Genomic DNA, 12,684 nt, shown 5'->3' with positions numbered 1-12,684 from the left:
GTGCCCAAGAGAGTTTGAGGACATGGGGTTCCTCCAGCCAGCAACATCAAATCTTGGGCAAAGAGAAAGTGAACAGCTGATTTGTGATGTTGTGGCATTGGAAAGTGAAGGTGGCCCATGTTCTAGCTCAGAGCGGACTCTGTTCCATTCCTCAAAGAGTCATATACTTGGAGGACAGAAAATCCCAGCTGAATGGGGCAAGTGAAATACCCAGTGCCACACAGAGTTAGGTGGAAGAGTGAGGAACAACATCCAGATCTATTGTCCTGCCGAGGACACTGCACAGTTCTCCCTCCTTATGGGAGGTGTGTGGGATCATCATCCTTTGAAATATGCACTGGCTTGTTCCCATGCTGTGCCTGCTGTTTGTTACCCTTGCTGTCAGTGGGGGAAGGGGAGACCAAAGAATGGAGAAGAAAAACTTGCTGCAGACTGAGATCCAGGTGCATTGGCAGAGCTGGGGTGGCTGCACACAGGCCGGGAATAGCAGAAGTGGCTGCAGGTCAGGACTATGGTCCATACAGGCCCAATGACAGGAGGAGGCAAAGGGGGAAATGTCACAGGGGCCCTGTGATTCAAAAGAGCCTGGAGTTCCCCTGCATCACCCTGCTACTTCGGCCGCAGAAGCAGCCAAAGCCCCAGATCTCTTTGAATTGCCACATGGCTTTGAGGGCCAGAGAGGGGGCAAGCACTGTGGTCTGGGGGGTGCTAAGGGCTGATGGCCCAAGGCCCTCCCCTTTTGCCCTCAGCTCTGCCCCTTCTGGGGCGTGGAGCCAGGCCCCGCTCCCATCCTGCCGTGGGGCCTGCACTGACTGTCAGCCCTGCTGGGTGCATAGGCAGAGCTGTTTCCTACCAGATTTATGTTCCTGGGGAACCAATGAGTGATCATCTGTCAGCCCTGTGTTCTTGGGGAGCCAGGGGGTGATGCTCATGGAGGGCCCCCATCCCCCAGGCCTCTGCTTTAACCAAAGACAAAGAAATGAAAAGGCAGAGGAAGACACACCTAAACCTCTCCAGACAAGGGTGATAGAATTAAGAAAACACCCTTAGCCTCATCTGCATGGAAGGTAGAACAGGCAGAAATCTATATTAGCATACCGAATGAGAACTGCACTTCTAAAGCAAGAACCACATTGAACTATGGGATACCTAAAGCAGAAAAGCATTGCCTGGTGGAAAATCTCTGCTCCAGATGCTAATGAACCCATGCCTGCTCACATCCAAATCGGTAATTATCAGCCCAATTTTAGTAATAGATCCTCTATTAATATCCAAAATCCTGAAACTGCTTCATTGCATTATGAGCACTCACAGTCCATGTCTACACTAGGAAACTATTTGGAAGTTAGTAAATTCGACTTAACTCCCGATTTAACAAATTCAGACAAGTGTGTCTACACTATGGGGAAGTCTTGAAATTAGTCCAAGGCAGGCTCCATTAAGGTGGATGCGCTACCTTGGACTTAGAGCTTCAGGGAGCACTGGGGAATAATTAGTCTGAATTAGTTGAGGGAGTAATTATTTCAAAATAGTGGCACAGAGTGTCCACATTCGGGATGTTAAGTAGTAGTTAATAATCTAATCGAGTAGTCGATGGAAATAAGCTACTTGATTAGTCGATAAGGGGGTTAGCTCCAGGGATGGCACGAGCCAGGACTGAGCACTCCCGGATTGCACCAGCTCCGGGACTGCTGCAGTTCTGCATTTTAAATGTAATTGCCACCTGGCTCTTATGACATTTAAAAGGCAGAGCTGCAGCGGGGTATCCGGCACAATGGTCCGGGACTGAGCAGTCCCAGACCACTGTGGCTCTGCTTTTTAAATGTAGTAATTGCCGCCTGGCTCTCGCTACATTTAAAAGGCAGAACTTCAGCGGGAGACCAGGTGTGAACCAGCACTGAACAGTCCCAACTTGCGCCGGGTCCCAGACTGCTGCGGCTCTGCTTTTTAAATATAGTAAGAGCCACCTGGGTCCAGGCAGCTCTTACTACATTTAAAAAGCAGAGCTGCAGCGCCCAGTGCCTCTGCCTCCCCTGTCCCTCTCCCCCATGGAGACACTACTGAGGGGAACTGACTTTTAAGACAGTTCCCCCCCAGCACTGACTCCTGCTCTCTGATACAGAGGAAGCGAAGGGGTGGGGGAGTGAGTAGTTGAGTAGTGACTCGACTACCCAATAAGCCTAGGCTTATTGGGTAGTTGACTATTCAACTAGTCACTTATATCCCTAGTCCACACGACTGCTATTTTAAAATAAGTATTTTGAAATTAGCATTATTCCTCAAGAAAAGCAGAAGTACAGATTTCTAATTAAGCGGCTTGTTATTTCAAAATTACGGGCTTCTTAGTGTGAATGCTCCATTTATAAATTTGACCTTGTGGGGGTTAATTTAAAATAATGCCCTAGTGTAGACCAGGGCTCAAGGAACACTTCCCATAGCCAAGAATGGTTAGTTTTCATTGTCTAGCCTAAGCTTAACAGCTTTAGAATATTCCCTTGAGTCATCTGTTTACCTATAAACAAATTCAGTGTTCCTCTTGAACTATTGTTATGTCCCTACAAAAACTCCTACCCTTGCCCAAGTAAAGTGTTCTGATCCTGGATCTAAAGTCTGCATCAGTTCCATGGGGACTTTTTCTCCTGACTGATTGTGCTGAGGGCTCTGCTCTGCTTTGCCTGTCTCCACCACTCTGGACTCTCAGCTAACATCACCATCTGGGAATCCCAATCAGTTCAAGCTTCACCAAGTGGTGAGATCTCCCGCTCGCTCTCTCTTCTCCCTTTCCCCTGCCTCTCTCCAGGGATAGCTTCCTGATCCTGCCTAATGGGATCAGTTATGGTTTATCTACATCATTGTACCCTTGATCAAGTTACGTAACTTCAACTACTTGACTAATGTAGCTGAAGCTGACATACTTAGGTCTGTTTACTGCAGTATCTTCACCAACGTAAGTCAACAGCTGATGCTTTTCCATTGACTCTGCTTACTTTTCTCATTTTGCTGGGAATACTGGAATTGACAGGAGAGCACTTGGCGGTGGATTTATTGTGTCCATATTAGATGCAAGAAATCGACCCCTGCTAAATTGATTGCAGCCAGGCGATCCAGCCCATAATGAAGACATGCCCTAAGAGGCACATGATAGCCCTTGATCGGCATCTCCCTCAGAGGGATGGGGAAGTAATGATGAGACTGGTAAACACTAGCTGTTCAGCCACACTGAGATGTGTGAAGTATATAAAGTGGGTAATTTGAATTAAAATTAACTTATTTCCCAGCAGAATGGGTTTTGTTTCAACTATAATTGAGATAATAAATATGCACAGTCAGGAGCCTTTAATAGATGGATGGGAAGAGCTCCAGCAAGAGCCACAAGACACTAAACATGACCCGTTTAAATTAAACCCTCCCTTCCCACACCCCACATGGTGCTATACTGTGCAGTGGCCCTCCTGACTGCAACCTCTTAGCAGGCACTAAGGGAAGAAAAGCCTGAATGACTCACCCCATTAAGAATGCAGTACCAGGCTTTTGAATGGTAGGGGTCTGGTGTACAGCACAGTGGAGCCACTGAAGAGTTATTGATTTGATCTGTGGTTGCGCCTACAGGAATTGATTTGGGACTTCCATGTGTTCAGTGCTGTGAACATGTGAAATTAAAGACAGCCCCTGCCCGGAAGAGTTTACAATGCAAGCAAGCAATGAGACAACAGGTGGAAAAAACCCATTCAGTGCTAAGAAGGATGGGGAGTAGTAATATGACAGAGCTGGGGATAGTGAATAACTCCACTAGTGCACCCAATTTGAAAATGGATTGGAAGGAAGAAAAGGTAGTGGCTCTATAGAATTTTAGGTGGAGAACCTCCCATGTGCAAAGGATGAAGTGAGAGGAAATTCAGCATTCCCTCAAATTCCTTTGCACTAGTGGGCAGTGAAAGCTGGCACTGCTGGCAGAGCAGAGAAGAGGGCCAAAACCGCTCGATTATGTGTAAAAGCTGATAGGGAAACTGAAGCAAAGAATTGCAAAGGGGTAAGATAGCCAGCTAGCACTGAGACATGGTGCTTAAAACATTTATTTAATTTGATTAGTTGAATGAGGTGTAATGTCGTAATCAAAACGGAAAAAAGAAGTGGTACTTTCAGGAACTCTTCCCACTAGAAGTGAGAATTGGATGCCTCTCAGGAAAATTGTGCAGCTCTTTATGATGCAGTTGTCCTTCTCTTTCCTTCCATGCTTTGATCATTAATCAAATAGTTAACAATGCTGTGACAGGGTGAACAGACCCTGCACTGGGGCTGCAGGGGTTAAGTCTGGCTACCTAGCTGAGAAGGCCCCGGGCACAGCCCTGATAAGAAGGCCTGTGGAGCAGCTCAGTCCAGGCTGATAGCAGATGAGGAAGAAGATGCCACTGCAGATTCTGAAGGGGAAGTGCAGGTACACACAGACACTGTCACCAGTCAGCAGGGAACAGCAGCAGAAGCCCCCAGGCTGGAGGAAAAAGATGGCGAAGACTAGGCAGGAGAGATTGGTATGAAGTAGCCCAGGGCAGGGAGTTATACCCCAAGTGCTTGGCATGTAGCAGTGGGATTCCCCGCTGAGCTAGTAGTGGTCCTCTCTATTGCTGACAGGACCCTGGGCTGGAACCCAACAGAGAGGGCAGGCCCAGGTCTCCCTATCCCCTCCTCAGCAACCCCTCAAGAGGCTCTACCATTGCTGTCACTACTGACTCTGGCTACTAGGCCAAGCTGCCCTGTGCCAAGGGAGCATTACTACTGACACTGGCTGCTAGGCCATGCTGCCTGATGGGAAGAGAACTGTACTATTGACTCTGGCTGACCACTCTGTTGAGAGACAGTGTTACTGGGGAGCAGGCCATAGGGTCTGACTGCCTTAAGGAACAGGTTCAACTGTTGAGCACCAATTGAGGGGCTTCAGAACTCGACACTCCATTCCCCCCCACCCCGCCCTGCGACAAATGTTAACATTTAAATGATCTTTGCAAAGTTTCTGAGTTAACATCTCACTGAGATGAATGGAGCAAGTCACACTTGTCTTAGCTTTTGTTCCAGGCTCTTTGCAGACTCAAGCAGATGTTGCTACATCATTTACACTTATACCATGTTTCAAAGGGTTTCTACACAACAATAAAGGTTAAAAAACATTAAAATGAGAGCTGAGATTCTGGACTACATTACAGCAATATGGTTACATTATGCTATATCACAAAGTATTCCCAAGTTCAAAACCTGTTCATAGTAAGTAAATTACCCATGGTGTAGGCACCTTTTCAAATTTGAACTTCAAAGCTACAGCACATACCTATACCAATTACCCTCCACCTTGGCCACCTGCAACTAACTACATCAACCAGGCTAAAAGGTTAGATTTCAGGCATGCTATTTATATCTGGTGGACCAAAGTGGGGTGTGTATGGTTTCTAGATTATCTTTCATGGGGTTCACAATGTGTCACACCAACAAGGGATCTCTGGGGCATAAACAACCCTGCCAGCATTTGAAAGCGAGACAGGAAAACATTTAGGGTATGTCTACACTACAAAGTTAATTCAAAATAACAGCAGTTATTTCGAATTAACTTTAATAGCATCTACACAGGCAAACCGCTATTTCAAAATAAATTTGAACTAGTAGAGCCCTTATTTCGAATTTGGTAAACCTCATTTTACGAGGAGTAACAACAAATTCAAAATAGCAATTTCTAATTAAGTGCTGTGTAGACACTTAATTCGAAATAGGGGTCTCCAGCCCTTCCCAGGGAGCCCTGGTGGCCACTCTGGGCACAACCAGGAAAATGTACTCTCCTCTCCCCCAGCCCCGGAGCCATTAAAGGGGTAGACCCTGGCCACAGTGCCTGTGCTAGCTCCAAGCCTGCCAGCCCAGAGCCAGCAGTGGCCACCGGGGCCCCTGATCCAGTGGCCCCAAAACATGAGCCAGCAAGCCACTGGCAGCCAGCCCTCCACCGCTCCCCAGGAGCAGTCTGCCAGCTCCCAGGAGCCTGGCAGGGGCTGGAGAAGGCGGTGCCTTCCTGGTCTGAGGTGGAGATCGTGGACCTTATTCAGGTTTGAGGGGGATGCCCCCAACGTCCATGATCTCAGCTCTAGACAGAGGGACATGGCCATCTGTGGCAGGATAGCTACCAGCCTGGCCACCAAAGGCCACAAACAACCCAGGAGCAGGTTTGCATGAAAGTCGGGTTGGTCTGGCGAGACCCCCAACCCTGAGCCCTGAGCTTCCCCCCCCTTCTTCCCCTGGCTTCCCCCTTCCAGCTCCCTCCTCCCAGGTTTCCCCCACCCTTTTCCCACCCTCTCGCTTCCCCTCTCCCACCTCCTTTTCCCAGTCTCCCCAGAGGTTCACCCCCCCCCCAGTTTTGTTCAATAAACCCAGTTTCTATTTTTGAACATACGTTTGTTTTATTTGACATCAGGAAGGGGGGCTAGGGAGGGGTAAGTGGAAGGACATGAGGGAGGAATGGGGCATGAGCCCCTGGTGGGGAGGGCTGGGGAGGCTCTGAGGGCTCCTTGGGGTGGACGCTCTCCCTCAAGGCCTCCTGGATCCTGATAGCCCCCCGATGGATCCCCTGGAGGGCAGCGTGCAGCAAGTGTAGCCGGGCTGATGGCAACGACCCCACAAGATGCACTTGCGTGCCCAGGGGCTGCTCTGGCTCCATGTTGCCAAGTGCTGTGATGTCCCGAGTGCAGGCACTCAGGGCACTCCAAGACAGAACTTCTTTGCTGTCCCTCATCGAGGTAGACAAGCATGCGGGGAACCCTGAGAACTGTCTGTCTGGGGTGGGGGTAGGGTCCCTTTAAGCACAAAGCTCAGTTAGCCTCAGGCAGCAGCCCCACACACTAAGTCCTAACCTTATGCCCTGCCAGCACTGGTTCTGGCCAGCATTAAGTTTGGTTCAGGGTCCACTCAGTGTGGACGTACTATTTCGAAATAGCAAAATGGTATTTCGAAATAGTTTTTGTGTATAGATGCGTTATTTCGAATTAGCTTAATTCAAATTAACTATTTCGAATTAAATTAATTTGAAATAGTGCTGTAGTGTAGACATACCCTTAGGGAAGACAAATTTGACGTTTTTTTTATGAAACCTATATGGTCTAGAAGACAGAATGAGAACCAGGGTATTTGGCTTAAAATACAGCCCCTTCCCAATAGAGATGATTGGAGAGCAGTGTATGCTATTGGGATGGAAACCTGCAGGAGGGTGGCAGCGACCCCAGTAGCAAATGATGACTGGATGGGAACATTTTAATTGTAGGCTGTGCTTTACTAACTGCCTTCCATCCTGTTATCCTGTTACATTCCTCCTGTCCTCATCCTGCTTCAGGGAGGAGGATGGGATGGTGCCTAAGGTAGGCGGAGACACGGATGAAGTCCTGAGTAATTTGCTTGCCTGGTAGCTTTCCCAGCTCATGCATGACATCTCAAGGCTCAGATGGCTCTTGCGTGTCACCAAGAGGGAAGCATGCACAGGAAATCTGGCAGCAACAATCGCACCTCACATGAGTGCCTGCGACTAGCATAGGAAACAGCCAAGTGCCAACAATTCCAGTCATACTGCTTAATGATGTTAAACAGGGAAAAAAAAAGGAATGGCTCAAAGCTCAAATGCCATGAGGGCTGTAGGCACAATCCAGGCATCCGAATGAAAACAAAGAAATTGCCTCCCCCCATCACCAGAGAGCCTTTGAAAGAGGAAGAACAAATTCTTATATAACAAGAGCACCAAGCGCCTTCCTGTCCAATCATTGGCATAGTGTTTGCCTTTTGTAGTTATATTTACCAGTAAACACTAGGCGGGTGCTTTGATGCCATGGTGATGGGCCCATTTAAGAGCACAGTTGCATGGCGGGAGTCCCCAAGTGTGTACTTGTTAGCTCTCCTGACTCAAATCAAAATCTGGTTGGGGCAGCTAGAACTCCTCAGATAGGCTTTCCCTGCAGCACAGCCCTTCTGTACCCCGAAGCTGGGCAGACTGAAGCTTCTGGCCACAGTCTAGCCCCAAAAGTCAGCACCATGAGGTTATGAGGGGAAAAAAGAGGGTGCTGGGGGGATGGCTGCTGGATCGCTCCATGCCAGCAACAAGGCAGTCGATGGCAACAGTGTATGCCATGCACATGCTCCAGGTCTGCTGGGACAGCTCCAGCCAGACTGTGCGGCACAGCTCCCGGTCAGCACAGTGCTCCTCCTGGTCAGCTGGTTGAGCTGTGAAGAACAGAGAGAAGGGCAATCATCCGAGGAAATACTGTGCCTGAAGTCTAGTCCTCACCTCTGAGCCAGCATCAAAAGGTCTCAGGTCAGATGACTGAAATGTGCTTTGAACAAGGCCGTCTGTGGGCTAGACATTGGGCACTGTCCTACAGGGGCACCGGTATCCCAGGGGAGCCTCATTACCCCCACCCTTTGGGGACAAGCAGGCATGATAAGGTGCTGGCCAGGCCAGGAGTCTGCGAGTGGGAGGGGGTATAGGGCAGGTCACTTTCTGTGCCGCGCACATGTCGGGTCTGACAGTGGCAGCATCCCACAGAGAGAAGACTTCTATCCCTGTCTGCTGGAGGCAGGGATGGTGTTGGGAGCAGCAGATGCCACTTGCCGGGGAGGGTGCTAGTGGGGTCCAATCCACTTCCTTTCCTCAGCAGGTTCTCATGTAGGTGTTCGAATGTCCTCCACCTCACCATGGTTACCTGGCAGCAGATGCTGCCTTGAGAGTGCAGACATGACTGTGTGCCATGTGATTCCATGACCCCATGACCCAAATCACACATTGCTGTGTGATTCCATGACCCCAGCCTCCTTAGTGTGGCTTGTGGTGGGAAGGTGTCCCACCACTGAGTCTGGAGATAGAAAGACCTCTCCAGCAACCTTGTGAGAAGGCGTGAAAGATTCCTGTGTGGGAGCCTCATGTGGCTGTCTTCTCCGAAGTGGCGCTCCATGTGCACCCATGTGCATAGGCTTCTGTGCAGGGCCCAGGCCAAGAAAGCCACGTGAAGAACATGCACCTCACTGGCCACCACCTGCCCCACATGGGTCTGGAGAAAGGAATGGAACTCACCCGATGGACCTTCCTCAGCTTCATCCAACAATGGGAAGAGGCCAGTGCTCCAGGTCAGCTTGATTGATAGGGTGGGCAGGCCAATGAGGGAGTGAGGAGGCTGGAGTCCCTTCCTCCATGTGAGCTGCAATTTCCTGGATCAGACCTAGCTCAGGAGGCAACATGTGCCTGAGCTGAGCTGGAAGGAGCCATGCCCGCCAGAGAGAGCCCGGGACAAAGTCATGCTGCGCAGAGAGCTGCACCCAGAGCCCGAGAACTGGTGCAGTGAGCAGAGCCTGAGACACGCAGCACAGCGAGCAGACCCATGCTGGGGAGCAGGGCTGCAGCCACAGAGCTAGAGGAGCCAGAGGAGCAGCCTGGGAGCTGGGGGCAGCACAGCAAAGTGGAGCTGGGGCTGGAGCATGCTGGAGCTGGGTGCAGTGAGCAGCAGGGGGGACCCTAGTAGAGGCCCAGCACAAGGGGTCTCATCAAGCCAAGGGGCCTAGCAGGCCAGACTGGAGGGAGAGCTGACACTGGGGAGAAGGGTCCTGCCACCCAAAGCAAGTATCCAACCTGCAGCATCCCTTCAGCACAGCCTGGGCCTGAGAAGGAGGCCTGGGACCTACCAGGAACAGACTGAACTGTCCTTATGTTCCAGAGATACTGTTTGTGAGGTCTCTATGCCACAGAGCAGAACGATGTGTTTTCCATTTCCCCCTATTTGCTCTTTTAATTTTTTTGATTGTTTTGTAAATTGTAAATTGTATTTGCTTTGAAGTGTATAGGGTTGCCAGAGGGGTTCAGAAAAAATACTGAACAACAGGAAAAAAAACATGCCAGGAAAAAGTTTGTTGAGGGGGAAAAAAAAAGGACCCCGAGAGTTATTAAGAAAAAAAACAATCCCCCAGAAAAGCCACCGTGGCCCCTTTAAAAACCACAGAATGAAGCTTTTTGGCCCTAACAGGCTGCCAGCGGCCACCCACCATCTTGCCTCCCTGCGTTGGGCCAGACAGCTCCCTGGTAAGCACTAGGGTTGCCAGGCTGCCTCCGTATTGAGCTGGATAACCTGGGATTTTTGCCTCCTGGACGGGAAAAAACGAGAAAGTACCGGACGTTTTAGGTGTCTGTTATTTTCTTAATTTTTTTTAACAGACTGTCTGTTTCAATACCGGACACCTGGCAACCCTAGAAGTGTATATAACCATCATTGGGTCAGGGAAGTGTCCAGTGGAAAGAACATCCTCAGAGTGGGGACACCATAGCCTCTGCCTCAGGTGACCACAACAAGGTTAGGGGTTGGCTTGTTGGCTTGGTTTTTAGCATGAAGACTTGGCTGTTTGTACACTTTTGCAGAGACACACTTGCTCTGGACAAGAGAGATGTGCAAATACTTGTTGGTAATTATGCGAGCACGTTAGAGGAAATGGGAGAGGGTGGGGCCAGGGAGAAGGGCAGGGAAAGGGGAAGGAATATTGAGGGGTATAGTAGAGGGGCTGGCAACTCGTTTCACTTTAATGTTCTGGTGATTCACAGCAAGGATGAAGATGCTTGATTTCATCCATCTGCTGCCATTCCAAATCATCAATGAAAGGGAATTCACCCCAGCCCCCTCCCTTCCTTGGAAAGTCAGTACATGTGTATCCATATCAGTGGGATGGGATGGTGACACTCCCAGGTGGACATGAGCATCTTTGGAGACATAACAGAGGGGCAACAGTTAATTTGCAATTGAAACTGAGCAGATTGCTCTCTTTCTCCTCCTCCTCTCTTCACCCTCTAAGCCACAGGGTGATTAAGACAGAAGGAAATAGCCTCTACTGAACAAGATGGAGGTTCTAGTGTGAAAATCAAGTGAAGGGGGATCAACCTGAATTCCCTTGAGTGTAAAGGAGCTAGAGTGTAGAACTAGAGTCTAAAAATCTTTTATAATATCTGTCTTTCTCTCCCACACCAATCACTGAGCAACCAGCTAGCCATACAGAATTGTGGGCACTCAAACAGCTGGGCAAAAAAGCACGGTGGCTGCTTTGGCTGCTTTCTCCACTTCGGGTGGGCTAACTATGCAAGGCAGTTTTCCCATTTCTGAGGAAGGTGTTGTCTCAGTAGCCAAGAATTCATTGCTCACTGATTGCCACCAGGTGGTCTTACCTTACTTGTATAAGGGGAAGCATAATGCCAATCAATCTGTGAGCATCTTAGGCCCAAGCTGCTCAGAGGCAATGACACCTTGATAGCGACTGCACTAGAGTTCCTCACACGGGAAAGGGTTGATCTCCTGTTTTGACAATTTTTGGCCTGGGCATGTCAGCTCTTCCTGTTTTTGCCAAGATACCCATACTTCAGGGTGCTCCGCGGGCTAAGAACCAAGTTAATTTGAAGATATGATAGCTTTTAACTGAATAGGTGGGAAAGGAGCTGGTTCCCAAGGAAAAGGCTGAAGATAGCTGGAGTGAAGAAACCTTCACAGAGGGCAGCTGGAAAGCTTGACTGGAGGAATATTCACTCCTTCTCAGGAGTGAACAAGACAGTGAGGGCTCTCTCAGCTGTGTGGCAGAATTGGCAACTCCCCATAGTAGATTTGGGAGATCTTAGCAACATACGTTTAACTGGGAAATCCATTGTATTATGAGTGCAAAATGTATCTATCATTGTGGGGTTGTGTGTAACTTCTCTAGAGAGGAGTCATGGCCAATGTAAACTCTGGGAAGTATTGAGAACATCAAAGAACTATTTTAAACAATGTGCTATATAAGAAAGCACTTTTGGGATAAACAAAGTTAAGTGTATTGCATAGGAAACACCTGGGACCCCACCTCCAGACCCAGTGTTTTGAAGCTGCACCCTGAAGAGAGAACTGTTTAAAGAGCCAGGTTGTAGAAAGGAAAAGCTAACCTGTGCATTCATGATCTTATTCTGAGCAAAAGGTGCTGTGGACCTGGGTGGGATGGTGGTGGTGTACCGTATTTTTGGCTAAACCATCTGGCAACCCTAACAGGGCCATGTGGTAAAATGCTTTTGTCGTGGTCTTCGACCACTTTACCAGCACTTGGTTCATTAAGCTCTCTCTGTAGCATGTGTTTTTATATATATGTATAAAAACATATGTATAAAAGCAGGGCACATCGTTCTCTGCAGATTAGCCTATAAATAGAGAGATGAGCTAATATTTAACTCATTTGGGAGCTTGGCACACAGTCCATGAATTCATCTCTCTTTTTAGAAGCATTAATTAAGCTGGATTTAGCTGCAATGGGCCTGGGGACTTCTCAAGTCAAGACATGCTATGGGTAAATGTTTACACATAGTAAATATTTCTTCTCATTTAGTTAGAGGGTGATAATTGTTATCAGATTCTGAAGGACTCGAGATTGTGTAAACACTTAAATTATCCTCCTCAGTTCCAAGAGACTAGTCAGGGACTGTTTGAAAATCTCTAAGTTTCCATAACGCCAATAAAAAATCTATTTGGGTTCTTTTTTCCCCTTGAAGAATTGCTCATCATTAGCTACACTGCCAATAGATGACAGGTGCCAGTTCCAATTGATTTAAACACTTTTGTGATGAAGAACCAACAACAACTTCTAGGGAATTTTTTCTCATAATTATTACCACCACCATTAAAA

Source organism: Pelodiscus sinensis, chromosome 16 (assembly GCF_052426305.1).
Source record: "Pelodiscus sinensis isolate ZL-2025 chromosome 16, ASM5242630v1, whole genome shotgun sequence".
NCBI classification, from domain to species: Eukaryota; Metazoa; Chordata; order Testudines; family Trionychidae; genus Pelodiscus; species Pelodiscus sinensis.
Note: the sequence above shows the minus strand (reverse complement) of the source record.